The 23,264-nt window shown below is 37.0% G+C and overlaps 1 protein-coding gene across 8 annotated transcripts in view; it reads left to right on the top strand.

Annotated features, from left to right (window-relative positions):
• LOC106085964 (anoctamin-8) overlaps positions 1–23,264 on the top strand; it is a 225,762-nt gene that overhangs the window by 49,305 nt on the left and 153,193 nt on the right. The window lies entirely within an intron of this gene.

Below are 23,264 nucleotides of genomic sequence, written 5' to 3'. Positions count from 1 at the left end.
CAGAGACGCCTCACCGCATAAACTCCCCCTAAACCACAAATTAATATGTAGCTCAAATGTAGTTTTTGGGTCCACTTTCGAGGCAAAGGATTTGGAGTAGATCAAACATTCAAACTTTAATGGGCGGTCTCTCTCCGTACCCTATTTTTAAAACCGGCAGATCTGGGAGATGAAAGGGGTGATTTAAGCGAAAACAGAAACCACCTCAAAAGACCGCCAAATGGAAATATAAATGAATAATGACAATATTAGGCTCAAGTGAAAGGTATTTTAGACTAGAGCACGAATTTGATATATGGGGTCCACTTCCCCCCCCCCCCCCCAAAATACACCCATACCGGGCATAATTACCGACCATAGCAATATAAGGCGCAAATGAAAGGTATTTGGGAGAAGAGCAACAATTGGATATCCACATAAGGGCGAAATATCTGAAAGGCCGTACCAGCATCCCCAAACAGGACTTTCCTGACCGTGCCAGTATAGGGCTCAAATAAAATAAGAGAGTGAAAGATGGTGCAGCGATGGAGCGGGCCCTGTTCAGCTAGTAGCTCCCATATCAATCCCATATCGATATCCGAAATTTACTTTTTGAGCCTCTAGAGGTCACAATTCTTAACCGATTTGTTTGAAATTTTGCACAATGACTTCTTCTATGACCTGACCTTAAAAATAAGTGTTAAATCTGGTCTGAATCGCCCCACAACCTGATGTAGCTCTTATTTAAGCCGATATCCCAAATTTTCTTCTTGAGCCCCTGAATGTCACAATTCTTAACCGATTTGGTTGAAATTTTGTACAATGACTTTTCCTATCAGCCTTAATATAGTTTGAATCGGTCCATAACCTGATTGAGATCCCATATAGGCCGGTCTTTTGATTTTATTTCTTGGGCCACTAGAGGGCGCAATTCTAATCCGACATACGTGCCAGTTTATGGTCCGCATTGGTCCATAACCTGATATAGCTCCAATTACATAACAATTCTTATCCATTATCCTTTGTTTGCCTATAAAGAGATACTGGGCTAAGAACTTGACAAATGTGATCTATGGTGGAGGGTATAAAAGTTTCTGCCCGGCCGAACTTACCTCGCTTTTACTTGTTTTTTTTTCTTTCTCTTTCTGAATAGCTTTTGCCTTTGTGTAGAATGCTTTGCTGTGGTCACATTTGCTTTTCGATTTGATTACATTGACAGCGGCATTTATGGAGGCCACCAGGCGGCGATATTGAATCATTATTGAATTTAATAATCATCATCATCATAGTCCACGATGGCAAATGAAACCCTTGGGAAATGTTTTACAATCGATGCAGTGGGGGAGGGACGCAACTTGTTGCTGGAATGGCAATTTCCATAAACTTTTGTATATGAAAAAATGTCCTTTGAAGGAAAGCAGAGGCATGAACATTTGTTTAGAATTGGTATAAATTTAAGTTATAAGAAATAAAAATGCTTTAAACTAGAGAGGGCTGAATCTGAGAGACCAAACAATAAGGATTGCGCTTATTATGAATGAGTTTGCAAAAATTCAAATCGAGGGATCACTTTATATGAAAGCTATACCCATTTAAGCAGCCATGGGGGCCGCATAAGAGAAGGATAATGAAGGATATATGAAAAAAAATGGTGGAAATTTAGGATTTTTCCTTGCTCGTAGGATTTTAGCAATAATTACGAGCCAATACTTCAAAAAAATACAAATTTGTTTAAATTTAAGTTCCTATGTACTAACCATTTCAATCTCGAATTTCAATCACCAAATGATTATCATTTTATTTCAGAGATGACTATCCAATTATTAAAAAAAAAATCTTTAAACTTAAAAAAATTAACATTTAAAGTCGCTCCTATTTGTAAGACATTTTTCCATGTCTTTAACTAAGTTACAACATTACTTTTTCCCAAAGTCAATTTCCTAACATTAAACGCCATTTTTACCTTCATTAAAAGATTTGTGGCCTTAATAAAAAGGCAAAATGTTAAAGATCCATTTAATTACCATCTAAGTTCAAAAATCCTTAATAGCAAGTAAAAAATCTTTCACCCAAGGGAAAGTTTCCTTAAATCAAAAATCCTTAATAGCAAGTAAGAAATCGTTCACCCAAGGAAAAGTTTCCTTAAATGGTTGAATAATTTCATGATCTGGCCAAAACTTCAAAACTAGGACAAAACCAGTAAGGAAAGGCAAAAGTAGGGCTGCGCCGACTATATACTACCCTACACTTATCCTATATTTATAAATTCGGGCAATAGATATAAGTATATCAGAGCTACATCTTAATCTAAAGCAACTTTTTTCGAACAGATCGTTTGAAAATTGTAGTTACTACGGCCATTTAAATGGAAATCGGGTGATACATATATAAGGGAGCTATATCCAAATCTGAACCGATACTGATATGTTAAGATCAATAACAAAACAATCCACGGCAAATTTTGTGTAGATCGGTTGAAAATTGTAGTTACATGAAAATCGGGTGATACATATATATGGGAGCTATATCTAAATACGAACCGATTTTGATGAAATCTTGCAGATATGTTAAGATCTATAACAAAACAATTCACGCCAAATTTTGTGTAGATCGGTTGAAAATTGTAGTTACTACGGCCATTAAGGTGGAAATCGGGCCATACATATATATGGGAGCTGTATCTAAATCTGAACCTATTTTGATGAAGTCTTGCAGATATGTTCAAATCGTTACCAAAGCAATTCACGCCAAATTTTGTGTAGATCGGTTGAAAATTGTAGTTACTACGGCCATTTAAGTGGAAATCGATCGACACATATATATGGGAGCTATATCTAAATCTGAACCGATTTTGATGAAACTTTGCAGATATGTTAGAATCGGTACCAAAGCAATTCACGCCAAATTTTGTGTAGATCGGTTGAAAATTGCAGTTACTACGGCCATTTAAATGGAAATCGGGTGATACATATATATGGGAGCTACATCCAAATCTGAACCGATTTTGATTTAATCTTGCAGATATATTAAGATCAATAACAAAACAATCCACGGCAAATTTTGTGTAGATCGGTTGAAAATTGTAGTTACTACGGCCATTTAAGTGAAAATCGGGTGATACATATATATGGGAGCTATATCCAAATCTGAACCGATTTTGATGAAATCTTGCAGATATATTAAAATCAGTACCTAAGCAATGTGCGGCAAATTTTGTGTAGATCGGTTGAAAATTGTCTTCACTACGGTTAGTTAAGTGCAAATCGGGCGAACCATATATATGGGAGCTATATCTAAATCTGAACAGATTTTTATCAAAATCAATAGCGTTTGTCCTTGAGCTAAAAAAATGACATGTGCAAAATTTCGTGAAGATTGGACAACAAATACGACCTGTACCTTGATTACAAATATGCATGGATTCATTGACGGACATGGCTAAATCGAATCAGAAAGTGATTCTGAGTCGATCGGTAAACTTATTAAGGGTCTAGCTCTCCTCCTTCTTAGCGTTGCAAGCAAATGCACAAACTTAAAATACCCTGTACCACAGTGATGGTGTAGGGTATGAAGATGCTATTTTTATACCCTCCACTATAAGATTGGGGTATACTAATTTCGTCATTCTGTTCTGTATCTACTCGAAAGACCCCTTAAGTATATACATTCTTGATAATCATGACCTTTTAAGTCGATCTAGCCATGTCCGTCCGTCCGCCTATTTGTCTGTCGAATTCACGTTACCTTTTGAAAGAGTAAAGCAAGCCGCTTGAAATTTTGCACATATATTTACTTCTATTAGTGTAGGTCGGTTGGGATTGTAAATGGGCCATATCGGTCCATGTTTTGATTCAGCTGCCATATAAACCGATCTTCGATCTCTACTTCTGAGTCACTAGAGGGCGCAATTCTAGTCCGATTTGGTTGAAATTTTGCATGAGGTGTTTCGTTATGGCTTCCAATAATTGTGTTAAGTATGGCTAAAATCGGTGCATAACCTGTTGTAGCTGCTCTATAAACCGACCTGGGGTCATCACTTCTTGAGCCTCTAGAGGACGCAATTCCTATCCGATTTGGCTGAAATTTAGCATGACGTGTTTTGTTATGACTTCCAACAACTGTGTTAAGTATGGTTCAAGTCGGTCTATAACATGATATAGCTTCCATATAAACCAATATGGGGTCTTGACTTCTTGAGCCTCTAGAGGGCGCAAAACGCTACGTGCAAAGTTTAAGTTAAATCGGACGAGAATTGCGCCCTCTAGAGGCTCAAGAAGTCAAGACCCAAGATCGGTTTATATGGCAGCTATATCAAAACATGTACCGATTTAGCCCAATTACAATACCAACCGACCTACACTAATAAAAAGTATTTGTGCAAAATTTCAAGCGGCTAGCTTTATTCCTTCGAAAGTAAGCGTGCTTTCGACAGACAGACGGACGGACATGACTAGATCGACTTAAAGTGACATGACGATCAAGAATATATGCACTTTATGGGGTCTTAGACGCATATTTCGAGGTGTTACAAACAGAATGACGAAATTAGTATACACCCATCCTATGGTGGAGGGTATAAAAAGAAAGTTTTAAGTTTGCAATTCCGTGCTACTTACAAAATCCTTAATTGTTTTCAATAGCACTCCCCTAAGCTGGTTCATATCTGATATTGTGTCCCCACCTAAGTGGCGGTATCTGTTGGACGCGAAAGCCGGGCAATGACAAAGGAAATGCTCCAACATCTTATCATCTTCCCCGCATGCCCTATACATGCTTTCACTTGCCGCACCGATTTTACATAAGTGAGCTCGTAGTCCTATGTGTCCCGTTATGATACCAATAGCTATACTGACCTCTCTCTTGCTTCCTTTCGCCGTTTTTTGGATTTTCGCCGTTCCACAATGTTGCATACGCATTCGTCGCCCATCCCTTAACTCGGACTGCGTCGACCCGAAAAACTTCGGGTTAACCAAGTTTATTGACGGCTGTCATTTGGCCTTCACCGCCAAATCGTCTGCCCTTTCATTTCCCCTTACTCCGTTATGGCCCGGCACCCAAACGATGCGGATTTTGCCATCCTCAGAGAAGGCGTACATCTCGTTCTTACACTGCAAGACTGTTCGTGACCTTACCGTCCTGGTTGTTATGGCCCTTGTGGTAATTTTACTGTCGGTAAAGATGTTCACACTCGATGTCCTCGTGTTAGCACCACACCACTTCACGCATTGCGTGATCGCCCGGATCTCCGCCTGCGGGACCGTATTATGGTCAGGCAGTCTAAATCGGATCTCAGTCCCTGGGTTCTCAATGTAAACCCCCAGGCCCACTCTGTCCTCTAGCTTTGATCCATCCGTGCAACATGATCTTCCAAATGGCAATACTAGGGTTCCGTCAATCCAAGACTGTGCCGATGGCAACAGTGCTTCGCACTCGACTTCAAGGTTCAACTCAGGTATCCGATCGGAAACCTCTTCCCTTCCTTCCAGGTTTCCTATCGTCGCCTCGATTATACCTCGATGGTATGAGATCCTCCCATTCTCAATCCATTCTCCCATCGCCTTAAGTCTCATAGCCGCAGTGGCTGCCTCGCACTTAATCTGTATGCCAATGGGTCGGATATCTAGAATAGTCTCCAGTGCCCTAGTGGGCGTGGTCCTCAACGCTCCGGCTATGCCAAGACAATATGTTCTCTGAACCTATTGTATGGTCCTTATGTTGCCGTTTTTCTCCATAGCAGTCCACCAAACTACTGAGGCGTAAGTAAGTATTGGTCTAATCACCTTCCTGTAGAGCCAGTGGACCTAGGATTCAGGCCCCATTTGGAGCCTACGGCTCGTCTAAAATAAAAATACTTAATATCAAGTAAATAATCCTTCATCAAAGGAAATGTTTCTTAAAAAATTCGAAAATTGGTAACTTTTAAATTACCTTTGTGATCTTTAGCTCAAATCTTTAAAATTGGGATAAAAAGTTTATTAGTGTATACTTCGAGTACCATATCTCAATCCACATAGGGTTTTTTTTCCCAATTATGTCCCATTCAGTGGGGTATTTGTTTTCGATGTGGGAGGTCAGAATTGGTGTTCCCCTTACTCCAACATACAGATGCCTGTTAAAACTTTTTTATATGTAACAAAACATTGTTACTGCTTAACGACTTCAAGGCTCTAAACTTCTTCATATCCTTTAGATCTTCTTCCTTGTTCACATGCAAATATTGTTCCCCCCCCTTGCTAAAATTCAACTGAAATCAGTCAACATGAAAATCCCTACCTCCCAAAGGCAAAAGTAATAAAAAGTATTTTCTATAATTTATTACTCCTACCCTATGGATGTTGTTTGTAGCAATTACAATCAATTCTTGGAAGAGGAAAATATTGTGGAAAGAGTTGCAACAACAACAACAACATATATATAGTACACATAAACTTAAATAAACTTTACAGATTTCAATTACAGTTGTGTCCTTTCCTCAAGGCAATACAAACATTTCCAAGCAAAAGAAACGAAAAAAAAAAACCAATTCCGATTGAAGAAAACAAGTCCAAACAAGAAATATCTTTGAGCATAGAAAACGGATATATTGATGATATATCAGGCTAAAAATAAATATGGGCAAAGGCAAAAGGGATTTGAAAAAATATGACAAGAGTATTTCAACTTTTATTGAAGAAGGCAACATGACATAGTCTGGAAATTTTTACTTGCTTGTGGGGGTGGGGATTGGGGCAGCAGTATTCACTCAACCCTGAAAGCCTAAGGCTATTTATTGATTTTATTACTTTTTATATGAAAACAAGTAGAAACGTTATAAGTTCGAGTGGATCGAATCTTATATACCCTCCACCATGGATAGTAAAGGGTGATTTTTTAGCTATTATCTGTTTGGCAACACTAGTTTAAACAGCTCACGCACGTTTCGTATTTTGTTTCACTGTCAAACATCTTCAGTTTGGTCTATAATCTAACCATGAATTGTCTCACAAACGAATAACGCTTGCAAATTATTGAATTTTATTATCAACTAGCTGACCCGGGCCCGCTCCGCTGCGCCTTCTTTTACTTTGTATGGAACAAAAGTTTTCTTGGAATATTTATTTTCGACAATTAAAGAGTTTTTAGTGAAATACCATGCTACGAACAATATAGGCGTCTTCATCTGAATCCCATATGATCTTTATTGGTTAACGAATTTAAGTTTTGATGTATGGTGTACTCCATTCTTAAAATACTTCATTTCAGCCCGGGGGAGAGGTGGTCCCCCAGATACTTGGCCCTGAAAAAATATCAGCATCGTTCTCTTCTCTCAAATACCATTTATTTAAACCCCATATTGTCATTGGCTTAAGAGGAGTTTACAGGATGAGGCATCCCCCAAACACATGGCCCCAAAATAGGTAATCAAATTTGTTTTCTAATCTCTAATACCTTTCATTTGAGCCACATATTGGCATGGTCGAAAATTTTTTTCCCTTTGGGGGTGTTTTGGGAAAGGGGTGATGCCCTAAATACATGGTCCTAAATTTGGATATCAAATTCGTATTCTACTCCCAAATACCCTGATTTGAGCCCCAAATTGCGATGGTCACTAAAAAATTGCTGTTTGTGGGGGTATTTTGGGAAAGGGGTAGACCCCCAAAAAATTGGTCCCGAAAATGGGTATCAATTCTTGCTCTACCCCCCAATTCCTTTCATTTAAACCCCACATTGACATGGTCGGTAAATATGCCCGATTTAGGGGTGTTTTGTGGGATTGGGGTGGTCCCCCAAACACTAAGCCCGGAAAATATATCAGCAACATGCTCTACTCTCATGTATCTACAATATATACCATTTATTTGAGCCCCATATTGCCATTGACCTCAAAATTGGATATCAAATTCGTTTTCCAATCTCATTTAAACTCCTTATTGCAAAAGTCAGCAAATATGTCTCTATACGACCCAAATTGTCTTGGTGAGCAAATACGTCCTATTAGGGCATTGTTATGGTGGTGGGACGTCCCCCAGACAGTTGGTCCCTAATGTTGATATCAGATACGTGGTCTACTCCCAAATATCTTTAATTTGAGCCCCATATTTCCATAATAGGTAAACATGACCGGCCTGGGGGGTGTTTTGGGAAATGGGCGGCCACTCAGTGAGTTGGCCTTGAAAATATATATCGGATTCGTGTTCCACTTTAAAACCCCTCTTATTTGAGCCTCATATTGCAATGGTCAGCAAATACTTCCTATTTGGGTGGTGTTATGGGCGTGGGGTGGCCTCATAGACACTTTTTCCCGAATATTGATATCAAATTCGAGCTTTACTCCCAAAGGCCTCTCAATTGTGGCCCATATTGCTAAGGTCGTATTCTTTGAGGGATGTTTTTGGGGAGAGGCCTTCCAAACACTTGGTCCCATATTTGGATATCAGATTCGTATTCTACATTCAAATACCTTTTATTTAAGCCCATTATTCCCGTGGTGAGTAATTAAGTCCAGTTTGGGGGGTGTTTTGGGGAAGGGGTGGACCCCCAGAAACGTAGTCCAACATTTGGATATCAGATTCGTATTCTACTTGCAAATACCTTTCATTTGAGTCTCATATTGCCATGGTCGGTAAATATGTCCGATTTAGGCGTGTTTTGGGGCTTGGGGTGGTCACCCTAGCACTTGGTCCGACAATTGGATATCAGATACGTTTTCTTATCCTAAATACCTTTCATTTGAGTCCCATATTGTCGTGATTGGTCTAAATATATTTTTGGTAGGTTTTAGGGTGGGGCAGCCCCCCTAGGTACCACATCCGAAATTTGGATAAGCTGCATTTTTAGGGCCCAATTATCTCTTTAGGTTTTAGTCTTTCACACAGTACGCTCAAGAGTATCTTGTATGCGATTTGGAGGAGACTTATTCCCCCAAACACTTGGGCCCAATTTTGGATTCGTATTATACTCGTAAATACCTTTCATTTAAGTCCCATATCGCAATGGTCAGTAAATAAGTCCTGTTTGGGGGTAATTTTGGGGAAGGGGTGTACCTTCAGGAACTTGGTCCCACATCTGTATAGCATATTGCCATGGTGGGTAAATATGTCTGGCTTGTGGGGTGTTTTGGGAGTGGAGCGGCCCCCAGATACTTGATCCTGAAAATAGATATCAGTTTCGTGCTTTTCTTGAGTCCCTTTCATTTGAGACCCATATTGTAATGATTGGTCTATATATATATTTGATAGGTTTTGGAGGTGGGGCGGCCCCCTTATGTACCCCATCCTAAATGTGGATACCAAATTCTTGTTTTTTGGTTACTATAAGAGAGCACACAAAATTTCGCTTAAATCGCATCGTCCATTCCCGATATCTGGCGTTTCTGAAAATTAGGGTAAGGGGGAGGGTCCATCCCCCTTCAGATACCAAAAAATGTTGTACCCTATTTTCACCAGGGGATCTTGCACCATCTGCGAAATTTAAGTCTATAAGGAACAGACAAACAAACAAACAAACCGACAAACAAACACAGATCATCAAATCTGCCTTCTATCAGGATACCAACTTTCAGCTAGAATGCCAAATTTTTATACCCACCACCATAGGATGAGGGTATAATAATCTAGTCATTCCGTTTGTAATACCTCGAAATATTTCACTAAGACCCCATAAAGTATTTATTTTTTTGATCGTCTCGACGTTTTGAGTTGATTTAGCCATGTTCGTCCGTCCGTCTGTCGAAACCGCGATAGCGGTCGAACGTATAAAGCTAGCCGCATGAAATTTTGCACAGATACTTAATATTCATGTCGGTTGCTGGGGATTGGTCGGATTATCGGTTCAGATTTAGATGTAGCTCCTATATACACCGATCTCCCGATTTGACTTCTTGAGCCCCTGCAACCCACAATTGTTGTGTTCATGGCATATAGTGTTCTGTTATGACTTGCAACAACTGTGCAACGTACGGTCCGAATCGGTGTATAACCTGATATAGCTCCTCTATATTAACCGATCTCCCGACTTGACTTCTTAAGCCACTGGATTACAAACTGAATGACTTGATTAAAAGCCCCCCTCCTATGCTGGTGGGTATAAAAAATTAAACTTTCTAGGCATCTTTTTTTCGACTTCTTTAGGGGAAATTTTTTCAAAAAGTGTAAAACAGTCTTCCCCTTTTTGCTATCCCCCCTCAGCAAGCAATTAATATGAATTTCGAATTTAAATTAATCACAAGCTATGATTTGAAGCAAGCCGTCATTCTTTTTAATTAAAAAGTTTCCGCAATAAAAACCCTAGGACATTTTTAGGGTATTGTTGTTTTGTTGTTGTATTCTCTTCTTGTTTGCCTCAATTTTCTGCATAGACGAATTTCAATTAAAAATAATTTTGGTGTATAAACAGAAAAAAAAGAAAATCCCTTAGAAATAGAAAAATATTCTTAAAAAATTCCATAGTATGTGAGTAGAATTCCTATAAACAATACCCCATAACAGAGCAATTGTTGGCTGCTACAACCTATTAAGCTATCCCCAGAGCAAATCTTGAAGGCCTACAGTTTTCCACAGTCTCAGTAACAGGCTATGGCTATTGAGAAAATAGATTGAGAAGTGAAGAAGAAAAATAGCATGTCTCTTTTAATCATCATTTACTTAGACAGAGCAAGAGAGAGGGAGAGGGAGAGAGAGAGTATTAGAGGAAGAGAGACCGGGCATGGGGTCGCCTGGAAATTTGTTCACCACAAAACGTTGCCATGGTGTCAAGGGAAATAATTGAGATATAGAATGTGAGAATACCATTTAGGCCCACATAGTCGCTGTGTGCCGTTTTATGTCCTTAAACAGAAGGAAAATGTTTATAAATAACAACAATGAATGACATACCTCCATGGCATCATATTTTACACACACACACTGACTCACTCATACAATCGCACCAACCACCAGAATAAGACCAGCAACAAAATAGAAACATAAAACTGAAATGAATACCTTTAGGAGGAAGGGCAAACAACAACAAACCACAGAGAGACGATGTAGAGGTGACAAACGAGCACCAAGTACATAGGCCCTTGAATTGTGTTAATGTGCAAATATGTGTATGTTGGGTGTTTGTTGGATGGGTTTGTTGTAGTTGTTTGAGTGTTTTCGCTCAATGAGGTTTTTGTTGTGGCCACCATTTGTTGTTGTTGGCGCTTTTGTCATATTTTTTTTTTTTTTGATTATCATTACTGTTTTTGTTATGCTATGACGAGAGTTGTCAAAGCAAGCAAGAGATGGAACGTTTTTAAATGCACTTGACCATTATAAAAGCATTTGTCTATGCCTTTCGTTCTCTCTTTCCCTCCTCTCTTTTATTACTCAATGAAGGCAATAAATGGTATCTATAAAGGAAGAATGCACTATAATAAATTGTATGGATAGGCCTCTATGGGCTAATGAATAATAGTTGAACAGAGACGTTGGCAGAGAATTGTTTTGAAGGAAAAAAAGTTCAGAGGGAAACTTTTTCAAATAAAAACAAGTAAAAGCGTGCTAAGCTAAGCCCACTACCATGAATTCTGCCAAAAATTTATACATTTATAGAAAATAAATTTAGTTGAAGGGCATAATTTGTTTCTACATGCCAAACTCCTGCCAAACCAGCAAAAATTTAAGCTTCTACGAACCGAACAAGGCTGATCGAGAGACCGGTTTACATGAGAGCTATATCAGGTTATACACCGATTTGGATCGTATTTAGCACAACTGTTGGAAGTTATAACAGAACACCGCATGCGAAATTTCAGACAAGTCGGAAAAAAATTGCGACTAGTAAGGACTCAAGAAGGCAGATCGGGAGATCGGTTTATATGGAAGCTATATCAAGTTATAGACCGACTTGAACCGTAATTGGCACAGTTAATGGAAATCATAACAAAACATTTCGTTCAAAATTTCTGCTCAATAGGACGGAAATTGCGGCTTTTGGGGGCTCAGGATGACAAATTGGAAGATCGGTCTATATATGAGCTATATATCAGGTTATAAACCGATTTGGACCGTACTTGGCACAGTTGTTGAAAGTCATAACAAAACACTACGTGCTTAATTTCAGCCAAATCGGACAAAAATTTGGACTAGTAAGGATTCAAGAAATCAAATCGGGAGATCGGTTTATAAGGGAGCTACATTAGGTTATAGGCCGATTTGGACCGTATTTGGTACATTTATCGAATGTCATTACAGAGCGCTACATGCTCAATTTCAGCCAAGTCGGAAAAAAATCCTGCTAATAGGGACTCAAGAAGTCAAATCGGGCGATCGGTTTATATTGGAGCTATATCAGGTTATGGACAGATTTCGACCGTACTTGACCCAGTTGTTGTTGATTTCTACCATACTTAGCGCAGTTATTGGAAATCATAACAAAACACATCATGCAAGTTGAGGTCGAGTTCTTTTCCCGGCATCTCTTTTTAGGCATGCAAAGACATATCGGATGAAGGATATATGTGGGAGCTATATATAAAACTTATCCGATTCTGATGAAATTTTGCACATATACTAGGGTATCAAAAAAAGCGCTTCTTGCCAAATTTGGTAAAGATCGGCACCAATTTGTGCCTTCTATAGCCTTAAAAGACCATATCGGATGACAGATATATATATGGGAGCTATATATAAATCTGATCCGATTTAGATGAAATTTTGCACACGTATTAAGATGTCACACGAAACATCTCATGTTAAATTTGGTAAAGATCAGACCAAAAGTGTGGCTCATACAGCGTTGAAAGGGCATATCGGATGAGAGATATATATTGGGGAGCTATATCTAAATCGTGGCCGATTTCAATGAAACTTTGCACGGCTATTGGGACGTAAAAAAAACTTTGTCCTAAATTTTGCAAAGATCGGACTAAAATTGTGGCTTCTACAGCTTTAAAAGAGCACATCGGATGAAAGATATATATGGGAGCTATATCTAAATCTGGACTGATTTTCCGATAAAAATTAATAGCGTTCGTCCCTGGACCAAAAAAGAGCCTTACACAAAATTTTGTGAAAATTGGACAACAAATGCGACCTGTATCTTGATTACAAGAATACATGAACAGACAGAGGGATATAGCTAAATCGAATCAGGAAGTGATTCTAAGTCGATCCATATACTAATCGATGGGTCTACCTCTTGTCCTTCTTAGCGTTGCAAACAAATGCACAAATCTATAATACCCTGCATCACAGTGGTGGTGTAGGGTATAAACAGAATTGCTATGCTATTGGAGCAATATCAAGTTATAGTCCAATTCGACCACAGCAGAAGTCATTGTGTAAAATTAGAGCCAAATCGAATAAGAATGGCAACCTTATAGTCTGAAGAAGTACAATAGGGATATCGGTTTAAAGGAAGCTGTATCAAGCTGTTGAAAATCATGGGAGAAGCCGTTGTAGAAAATTTCAACAAAATCGGACAGTAATTGCGCCCTCTAGAGGCTCAAGAAGTCAAGACCCCATATCGGTTTAAATGGCTGCTATATCAGGCTATAAACCGATTTGAATCATATATGGCACAGCTGGTGAAAGTCATACCCAAACATGTCGTGCAAAATTTCAGCTAAATCGGATAAGAATTGCGCCCTCTAGAGGCTCAAGAAGTCAAGACCCCAGATTGGTTTATATGGCTGCTATGTCAGGTTATGCACTGAGTTGAACCACACTTAGCACAGTTGTTGGAAGTCGTAACGAAACACGTCGTGCAAAATTTCAGCTAAATCGGATAAGAATTGCGCCCTTTAGAGGCTCAAGAAGTCAAGACCCCAGATTGGTTTATATGGCTGCTATGTCAGGTTATGCACTGAGTTGAACCACACTTAGCACAGTTGTTGGAAGTCGTAACGAAACACATCGTGCAAAATTTCAGCTAAATCGGATAAGAATTGCGCCCTCTAGAGGCTTAAGAAGTCAAGACCCCAGATAGGTTTATATGGCAGCTATGTCAGGTTATGCACTGAGTTGAACCACACTTAGCACAGTTGTTGGAAGTCGTAACGAAACACGTCGTGCAAATCGGATAAGAATTGCGCCCTTTAGAGGCTCAAGAATTCAAGACCCCAGATCGGTTTATATGGCAGCTATATCACGTTATAGACCATGACGTCTTGAACCATACTTAGCACAGTTGTTGGAAATCATAACAAAACACCTTGTCCAAAATTTCAGCCCAATTTGATCCGATCTGCACCACTTTCAGGAAGGATGTGTAGGGGTCTTGTACAACTCGCACAGTAAATGCCTTATTAAGGAGCGAATAACCATAAATCGGAAGATCGCTATAAATGGCATCTCTACCCAGATTTTGCCCGTTCAGATCGGGCATACACCGCATGGGCGACGAAGGTTTTAACACATCACACAGTGCTCAGATGCAGCGAAAACGGATAATAAATTCGGCTTCTATAGGTCTTACCCTTAAGTCGGAAGATCGGCCTATATGGGTTTAAATCAAGATATTGTCCCATCTAGACCATATTCGATACCGACATCTAGGGGGCCTTACATAACTCACTGTGCAAAATTTCAGCGAAATCGGGTAATAAATACGGACTCTATACCATATTCGATACGGATAACAAGGGTCTTAAGACAACTCATTGTGCCAAATTATAGCCAAATCTGGTAAAAAATGCAACTTCTATTGCGTCTTAGGCCTTAGTTTGGGATATTGGTCTATATGGAGGCTATATCAAGATATGGTCCGATATAGCCCAAACTTCACCTGCTTACGGTAAAAAAACTAGACAAAGTTTCATAGTTTCAAGATCTTCACTTCTTCAAGACTGTAGGGCGATTTTCACCTACAGACGGATAGATTGGCGGACGGGCTAGGCTAGATCGTCCTAGAATTTTATGACGATCAAGAAAATATGCTTTGTGGGGTTGGAAATGGATATTTGGAATGACAAAAAGCGTATACCCCCATCCTTCGATGGTGGCTATAAAAATAAAAATATAATCCAATACAAATTCCACCTTGTACTTGCAAATTTTAAAGAAAATTTGGATTCACCAAAAAAATTTTAATTTGGATTTAGCTGAAGAAAATACTCCAAAATGATGACACACATGTTAGATTGAAATATTTTAATAACAATTTTATCTACACCTGTCGCCGTTCGTTCCAGTCAGTGGTAAAGGAAATATTAATAAATTATAACGACTATGAGCTGTGGCCCAATTTAAAATGTGGCACATTGCAATCACAACGAGATTTTTATTTAATGATAAGGTGCCAGGAAATGCCACAAAAATTTATTTTACGAAACATTGGTGTCAACAAAATATGCTGTGGGAAAAGATATGAGAACAGAAGTATAGATTAGGTTGTATTGTTATTTGAAAAAATCAAAATAAAAGCTGCTATAATAAAAGTTGCAATAAAAAGTTCATTAGGAACTTTTTTTACAGAAAATAGTTCATTAGGAACTTTTTTTACAGAAAAAAGTTCATTAGGAACTTTTATATAGAAAAAAGTTCATTAGGAACTTTTTTATAGAAAAAAGTTCATTAGGAACTTTTTTATAGAAAAAAGTTCATTAGGAACTTTTTTATAGAAAAAATTTCATTAGGAACTTTTTTATAGAAAAAAGTTCATTAGGAACTTTTTTATAGAAAAAAGTTCATTAGGAACCTTTTTATAGAAAGAAGTTCATTAGGAACTTTTTTATAGAAAAAAGTTCATAAAGAACTTTTTTATAGAAAAAAGTTCATTAGGAAAAAGTTCATTATGAACTTTTTTAAAGAAAAAAGTTCGTTATGAACTTTTTTATAGAAAAAAGTTCATTATGAACTTTTTTATAGAAAAAAGTTCATTATGAACTTTTTATAGAAAAAAGTTCATTAGGAACTTTTTTATGGAAAAAATTTCGTTAGGAACTTTTTTATAGAAAAAAGTTCATTAGGAACTTTTTTATAGAAAAAAAGTTCATTAGGAACTTTTTTATAGAAAAAAGTTCATTAGAATCTTTTTTATAGAAAAAAAGTTCATTAGGAACTTTTTTATAGAAAAAAGTTCATAAGGAACATTTTTATAGAAAAAAGTTCATTAGGAACTTTTTTATAGAAAATAGTTCATTAGGAACTTTTTTATACAAAAAAGTTCATTAGGAACTTTTTTATAGAAAAAAGTTCATTAGGAACTTTTTTATAGAAAAAAGTTCATTAGGAACTTTTTTATAGAAAAAAGTTCATTAGGAACTTTTTTATAGAAAAAAGTTCATTAGGAACTTTTTTATAGAAAAAAGTTCATTAGGAACTTTTTTATAGAAAATAGTTCATTAGGAATTTTTTTATAGAAAATAGTTCATTAGGAACTTTTTATAGAAAAAAGTTCATTAGGAACTTTTTTATAGAAAAAAGTTCATTAGGAACTTTTTTATAGAAAAAAGGTCATTAGGAACTTTTTTATAGAAAAAAGTTCATTATGAACTTTTTTTTACAGAAAATAGTTCATTAGGAACTTTTTTTATAGAAAATAGTTCATTAGGAATTTTTTTATAGAAAATAGTTCATTAAGAACTTTTTTATAGAAAAAAGTTTATTAGGAACTTTTTTATAGAAAAAAGTTCATTAGGAACTTTTTTATAGAAAAAAGTTCATTATGAACTTTTTTATAGAAAAAGGTTCACTAGGAACTTTTGTTATAAAAAAAAGTTTATTAGGAACTTTTTTATAGAAAAAAGTTCATTAGGAACTTTTTTATGGAAAAAAGTTCATTAGGAACTTTTTTATAGAAAAAAGTTCATTAGGAACTTTTTTATAGAAAAAAGTTCATTAGGAACTTTTTTATAGAAAAAAGTTCATTAGGAACTTTTTTATAGAAAAAAGTTCATTAGGAACTTTTGTATAGAAAAAAGTTCATTAGGAACTTTTTTATAGAAAAAAGTTCATTAGGGACTTTTTTATAGAAAAAAGTTCATTAGGAACTTTTTTATAGAAAAAAGTTCATTAGGAACTTTTTTAAAGAAAAAAGTTCATAAGTAACTTTTTTATAGAAAAAAGTTCATTAGGAACTTTTTTATAGAAAAAAGTTCATTGGGAACTTTTTTATAGAAAAAAGTTCATTAGGAACTTTTTTATAGAAAAAAGTTCACTAGGAACTTTTTTTTTATAAAAAAAGAAGTTCATTAGAAACTTTTTTATATAAAAAAGTTCATTAGGAACTTTTTTATAGAAAAAAGTTCATTAGGAACTTTTTTATAGAAAAAAGTTCATTAGGAACTTTTTTATAGAAAAAAGTTCATTAGGAACTTTTTTATAGAAAAAAGTTCATTAGGAACTTTTTTATAGAAAAAAGTTCATTAGGAACTTTTTTATAGAAAAAAGTTCATTAGGAACTTTTTTATAGAAAAAAGTTCATTAGGAACTTTTTTATAGAAAAAAGTTCATCAGGAACTTTTTTATAGAAAAAAGTTCTTTAGGAACTTTTTTATAGAAAAAAGTTCATTAGGAACTTTTTTATAGAAAAAAGTTCATTAGGTACTTTTTTATAGAAAAAAGTTCATTAGGAACTTTTTTATAGAAAAAGTTCATTAGGAACTTTTTTATAGAAAAAGTTCATTAGGAACTGTTATTATAGAAAAAAAATCATTATGAACTTTTTTATAGAAAAAAGTTCACTAGGAACTGTTATAAAAAAAAAAGTTCACTAGGAACTGTTATTATAAAAAAAAGTTCATTAGGAACTTTTTTATAGGAAGAAGTTCATTAGGAACTTTTTCATAGAAAAAAGTTCATCTTTTTCCTATTAAGAAATTCAAAATGAACTTTTTTCTAATTGATTTTCCCATGATTTTGTTTTCTCTGAAATTAATATAATCATATACGTCATCGTAAGATTTTATCATTCATTGATGACTGAGGAAATGAATAAATGGAGCAACGAACGGAAGCTTATTGACTTTTTCGCCAAATGAAAAGCATATCCTACGTCATATGGGGACTTGAGTCATTTACAAATATTTGAACGTTTACATTTATGACTTTATGTTGAAGTATATATGGAGGCATTCATGTGTGTGTGTACGTGTAACAAAAAGTCTTCATTAACATTTTTATAACACCAAAAGCGATAAGAACATAAAGTAACATAAAGGACATTAGGTTACAATAAAACTGTGTGTATTAGAGTGTAACCAAGACAAATGATAAATGATCGCGTGAAGTGTGATTGAGGTTTCTCCTCACAAATATAACAGACATAAAAATGACATTGTTATACCCAAAGGATTTTCTTAATAAAATTCAAAGCAGAAAAATTTTATGTTGGCGCTTATTGTCAACAAAAATCTTTTAAGATATTTTTTTAAAGAATTTTTGTCTAACAAAATGGAATTTGCTATTCTAAAGGGCAATTTTAATATTTTTCCATCTTTGTATTCACCTTCACCCTGCCCTATTAAGAACGCATTTCCCCCTACTCTTATGTTTTCATAAACAATAAAAGGTTTATGGTATGTGGCTATGTGTACGTTTCCCATGCTTGTCTCAGTCTTTGGTCTATTAATTTTAAGCCCATAATCTTTTACAACTCTTACGCCATCATAAAACCCTGCCAAAGTAGGCTTAAGAGACCACTTTGACTAAGCTGTTAGTAGACGCTGATCCTAAGCCGTAAACAAGGACAAAAATATCTTTAAGAAAGCTTGGCCATTTTTTGTTTTGTTTCTTTGCGAATACAACAAATCATCTATGCCAATGCTTCACGTCCTCCAATAACGAATCACATTTATGATGTGAAGACATAGTAGTTGCTAAATATTGAATGAATTCTTGATATGAAGATATTTGCAATTCCTCCCGAAGAATAAAGAACAATGAAATATTCATTAAAGATCAAATGGCCTATAAATCTAAATCTGCATGAATTTTGTTGCAGCCATAAAATTATTGTAATGGCTATCCTAAGACAAGAGAAGACACGAGGAACATTTTATAACTTAAAGAGGGTAAGAAAATTGCTAAAACATAATAAAATGGGAAAAATTTCGAAAAATTAAGAGGACATGTTGGCAGAAGTTCCCCATGAACTGTTTTCTATAAAAAAGTTCCCCATGAACTTTTTTCTATAAAAAAGTTCCCCATGAACTTTTTTTATTAGCCTGTAGAGTGAGCAATTTTTTTCCAATTTGGCTGAAACTCTGCAAGATGACTTTTCTTATTATCTCCGCCAAATATGTTCATGTTTTGATATAGCTGCCATATAAACCGATATTGGATCTTGACTTCTTGCCACTAAACTAGGCAATTTTTATCCGATTTGGCTGAAATTTTGTACTACGGCTTCTCCTATGACCTTCAACATACGTTGTCTGGGTCGATCTTTAGCCTCATACAGCTTCCATATAAATCGATTTCGCCATTATGCATCTTGAGTACGCAAGGCGCAATTCTTATCCGAATGGACTGAAATAGTACTCTACACTTCTACTAAGGTCTTCAATATTCAATTGATTCATGGTCCGAATTGGACTATAACTTGATATAGCTCCAATAGCATAGCAATTCTTATCCATTATTCTTTGTTTGCCTAAAAGGATATACCGCATAAAGAACTCGACAAATGCGATCCATGGTGGAGGGTAAGATTCAGTCCGGCCGAACTTAGCAAGTCATGTTGTCTCACTGGGAATCCACCTCTTTCTTTGATGGCCCACTGAATCGTTCTAATAACTTGCCGAATGTAATCAGTATATAAACTATCCTGCATGAGGGTAGAAAATGGGTTCGTCTTTGTCCTAACTTATGAAAAAAGTTTTTGTAGTTTATATACATTTGGAAAAATACCTTGAGTCGCTCCTATTCGCTCGAACTTTCTTGACAATCAGTACCCTGTTAGGCATTCTCCTCATATCACAGAGGCTATTGAAAGCATTGTTTCGAGTGATTCCAAGAGGATAATTGGCTTAGGAGTGGTCTCCTATATCTCTAAGGGCTCCTAGTAAACACTTCCAGTCTCAAAGCCTCAACAATGAAAGCCGCCATTGAAACTTTATGAGTAGCTCTAATAGCTTGCCGTTTGTATCCGGCATACAGACTGACCTGCACTATGACAGGTATGAGGGTTCTCATTTGCCTTTACTTATCATCTCTTCAAAGGCGTCGATACTGTAATTGGCGATCAGCTATCTACTAAACCACCAGGCCATTGGAGCGTATGACTTACAATAATTATGCCATTATAACGTATACGCCACCCAGCAATTGACAAATAAAACTAAAATAAAGATTCCGATGAAGGTTATTATACCCTCCACCATAAGATGGGGGGTATACTAATTTCGTCATTCTGTTTGTAACTACTCGAAATATTCGTCTGAGACCCCATAAAGTATATATATTCTTGATCGTCGTGACATTTTATGTCGATCTAGCCATGTCCGTCCGTCTGTCCGTCCGTCCGTCCGTCCGTCCGTCCGTCCGTCCGTCTGTCTGTCGAAAGCACGCTAACTTCCGAAGGAGTATAGCTAGCCGCTTGAAATTTTGCACAAATACTTCTTATTAGTGTAGGTCGGTTGGTATTGTAAATGGGCCATATCGGTCCATGTTTTGATATAGCTGCCATACAAACCGATCTTGGGTCTTGACTTCTTGAGCCTCTAGCGTGCGCAATTCTTATCCGATCAGAATGAAATTTTGCACGACGTGTTTTGTTATGATATCCAACAACTGTGCCAAGTATGGTTCAAATCGGTCCATAACCTGATATAGCTGCCATACAAACCGATCTTGGGTCTTGACTTCTTGAGCCTCTAGCGTGCGCAATTCTTATCCGATCAGAATGAAATTTTGCACGACGTGTTTTGTTATGATATCCAACAACTGTGCCAAGTATGGTTCAAATCGGTCCATAACCTGATAAAGCTGCCATATAAACCGATCTAGGGTCTTGACTTCTTAAGCCTCTAGCGTGCGCAATTCTTATCCGATCAGAATGAAATTTTGCACGACGTGTTTTGTTTTTATATCCAACAACTGTGCCAAGTATGGTTCAAATCGGTCAATAACCTGATATAGCTGCCATATAAACCGATCTTGGGTCTTGACTTCTTGAGCCTCTAGAGTGCGCAATTCTTATCCGATTGGAATGAATTTTTGCACGAAGTATTTCATTATGATATCCAACAACTGTGGCAAGTATGGTTGAAATCGGTCCATAACCTGATATAGCTGTCATATAAACAGATCTGGGGATTTGACTTCTTGAGCTTCTAGAGGGCGCAATTCCTATCCGATTTGGCTGAAATTTTGCATGACGTACTTTATTTTTACTTTCAACAACTGTGTCAAATAAGGTTCAAATCGGTTCATAACCTGATATAGCTGCCATATAAACCGATCTGGGATCTTGACTTCTTGACCCCTAGAGGTCGCAATTATTATCCGATATGCCTGAAATTTTGTACGATGGATCCTCTCATGACCATCAACAAACGTGTTTATTATGGTCTGAATCGGTCTATAGCCCGATACAGATCCCATATAAATCGTTCTCTCTATTTTACTTCGTGAGCCCCAATAGGCGCAATTCTTCTACGAATTGGCTGACATTTTACACAGGTCTCCAACATATAATTTAATTGTGGTCCGAACCGGACCATATCTTGATATCGTTTTAATAGCAGAGCAACTCTTTTCTTATATCCTTTTTTGCCTAAGAAGAGATGCCGGGAAAAGAACTCGACAAATGCGATCCATGGTGGAGGGTATATAAGATTCGGCCCGGCCGAACTTAGCACGCTTTTACTTGTTTTTATTTTCGTAAGTACAAACAAGTAAAAAGGCGTTTAGTTCGGTCGGGCCGAACTTTGGATATCCACCACCTCGGGTATATATGTAAACCACCTTTTGTCATAATCCGGTGAAAAAGGCATAATTTATGCCCCCATAGTGGTCTTTTTGGTAGTTATATTCAAATATGGACTGATCTGAACCATATACGACAAGGATGTCGAAAAGCCTAACACAACTCATTGTCTCGAATTTCGGTGAAATTGCACAATAAATGCGCCTTTTATGGGCTCAAGACCTTAAATCGAGAGATCGGTCTAAAGTTTGCTTCCAGTAATCCATTTCTTGGGGCCGTGTCTAGAACTCGTCTACCATTTGATGTAGTTGTTGGCATACCTCATTTTATCTTGCGGCAGTTGAAATCGTCAGGTACTATGTGATGCCCGGTCTATTTTTCATCATAAATTGCTCTTGGAAGGCGTTGATGCTGCCATTGGCGGTCAGCTATCAACTATACCACCATTGAAGAAATTTGGACATTGGAGCGTATGACTTACAAGAATAATGCCATAACTTATACGCCACCCAGCAATTGACAAATAAAACTGAAGATTCCCCTCAAGGTTATTTTTACATTCGTAAGCACAAACAAGTAAAAAGGCGTTAAGTTCGGTAGGGCCGAACTTTGGATATCCACCACCTCGGGTATATATGTAAACCACCTTTTGTCATAATCCGGTGAAAAATGCATAATTTATGCCCCCATAGTGGTCTTTTTGGTAGTTATATTCAAATATGGACCGATCTGAACCATATATGACACGGAAGTCGAAAAGCCTAATAAAACTCACTGTTCCGAATTTTGGTGAAATCGCACAAAAATGCCCCTTTTATGGGCTCAAGACCTTAAATCGAGATAATGGTCTAAATGGCAGCTATATCCAAATCTGAACCGACCTGATCTTAATTAAAGAAGGATATCGAAGGGCCTATTACAACTCACTGTTCCAAATTTTGGCAACATCGGACAATAAATGAGCCTTTAATGGGCCTATGACCTTAAATCAAGAGATCGGTCTATATGGCAGTTATATCCAAATCTGAACCGATCTGAGCCAAATTGCAGAAAGACATCAAGGGGCCTAACACAACTGTTTGTCCCAAATTTTGGCAAAATCAGACAATATATGCGGCTTTTATGGGCCTATGACCTTAAATCGAGAGATCGGTCTATATGGTAGCTATATCCAAATCTCAACCGATCTGAGCCAAATTAAAGAAGCATGTCGAAGAGCCTAACACAACTCACTGTCACAAATTTTGCCAAAATCGGGAAATATATGCGCCTTTTATGGGCTTAAGACCTTAAATCGAGAGATCGGTCTATATGGCTGCTATATCCAAATCTGGATCGATCTGAGCCAAATTGACGAAGGATGTCGAAGAGCCTAACACAACTCCCTGTCCCAAATTTCAGCAAAATCGGCTAATAGATGTGACTTTTATGGCCATAAGACCTTAAATCGGCGGATCGGTCTATATGGG

This window comes from Stomoxys calcitrans, chromosome 3 (genome assembly GCF_963082655.1).
Source record: "Stomoxys calcitrans chromosome 3, idStoCalc2.1, whole genome shotgun sequence".
Lineage (NCBI taxonomy): Eukaryota > Metazoa > Arthropoda > Insecta > Diptera > Muscidae > Stomoxys > Stomoxys calcitrans.
This window is presented reverse-complemented; position numbering and strand designations above follow the sequence as displayed.